Here is a 1,734-nt window from a genome sequence, read left to right on the forward strand (position 1 = left end):
TCCACCCAACTTTTATACAAGTTTTATTGGCCATCCTGGTCCAAGTTACCATTATCTCTTATCTTTTAGCGTAACTTCCTAACAGTCCTGCTCATATCGGATCACTCTTTAGCTCAGAGTTCTCATCCTGCAATAGTTCACTATTTTACTCAGATTACAGGTCTTCACATAGGACTGCTGCTACATAATCTGGCCTCAATTCACTATTTCCAACTCACGTCTTATTTTCTCCCCCTTCCATACTCTACCCGGCCACACTGGCTTCTCCTGTCTGGTTCAATGACATGTTTCAAGGGTGTATAACAGTTCCTAATGCGTGAGACATGTTCAATATATAATTGCTGAATACATTAATTAAAATTTATGCATTAGTTTAATACTTAATAAAATCTCCTAAGAAAAAACAAAAAGTGTTTTTTCACAATGAAAATACAAATAACAAAGTAAATAATATGCTTCTCATGAGAATTACAAATAAAATGAGATTCAACATTCATTATTATTAGTGCTGTGATGTTTTTCTCAATATAGTGAGGTATAATAGAGAAATGCAATGCAAAATTATTGAAAATCTGAATTTTAGATAATATGAATGAAGAATTACTGAAACTGTGTGAGTAAGTAGAGGAAAGAAATAAATACTCTAGGATATATTCATTTTTCTATTTTTTTCCAGTTTTACTGAGATATAGTTAACATATATCATTGTCTGATTTTAAGATGTGTACCATAATGATTTGATATATGTATGTATTGTGAAATGATCAACACAGTAATTTTAGTTATATTTATCACATTTAGTTAGAAATTTATTTCTTGTGATGAGTATTTTTTAGATATACTTTTCTAGCAACTTTAAAATATACAATGCAGTGTTAAAAAATGTAGTCACTTAGCTGTACATCTCCAGAACTTATCTTATAAGTGGAAATTGGTACTTTTTGATCACTGTCCTCCTGAAATCACTGATTTCCCTCATGCTTCAACCCCTGCCTCTGAGGTTTCCCACCCTGGAAACCACCAGTCTGTTCTTTGTTTCCATGAGTTCATTTTTTCTGGATTGCACATAAAAGTCAGATCACACAGTATTTGTCTCTCTCCATATGATTTATTTTACTTAGCATGATGCCCTCAAGGTCCCATCCATGTTGTCACAAATGGCAGAATTTCCTTCTTTATTATGGCTGAATGGTGTCCCATTTTATATAATCATATAAGTAATATATATGATAATATATGATAAATTATTAGTTAATGTTTTCATTTCCTTTCAGTATATCCCTAGTAGTAGAACTACTGAATTATATGCTAGTCCTATTTTTACTGATTAGAACAGATACAACACTTGATCTTAGCCAAAAGGCTGAGAAGCGATGGTAATCCTATTTATAAAATTTTGAGTAAATACCATACTGTTTTACACAGTAAATTTCCACTATTTACATGCCCACCAAGGGTGCAAAAATTTTTTTCTCTACATCTTTGCCAATACTTCTCTGTTGTCTTTTTGATGATAGCCATCCTAAGAGGTGTAGAGTGGTACCTCATTATGGTTCCAACTTACATTTCTTTGATGATTGGTGATGTTTAGCACTCTTTCAAGCACCCACTTGCTGTTCATATATCTTCTCTGGAAAAATGTCTATTCAAGTCCTTTGCCCATTTTTAAATTGGTTTCTTTTGCTATTGAGTTATAGAAATTCTTTATATATTCTGGATATTAATGTCTTGTCA

General features: G+C 32.1%; 1 non-coding gene across 1 annotated transcript; it reads right to left on the bottom strand.

Moving 5' to 3' along the window:
- Positions 1–1,186: 1,186 nt before the first annotated feature.
- Positions 1,187–1,375, bottom strand: LOC115277201. Its single transcript, XR_003902297.1, has one exon. It is a non-coding gene; the product is annotated as a U2 spliceosomal RNA (small nuclear RNA).
- Positions 1,376–1,734: the final 359 nt, after the last annotated feature.

The sequence above is a fragment of the Suricata suricatta genome, chromosome 13, assembly GCF_006229205.1.
Source record: "Suricata suricatta isolate VVHF042 chromosome 13, meerkat_22Aug2017_6uvM2_HiC, whole genome shotgun sequence".
Taxonomy (NCBI): Eukaryota; Metazoa; Chordata; class Mammalia; order Carnivora; family Herpestidae; genus Suricata; species Suricata suricatta.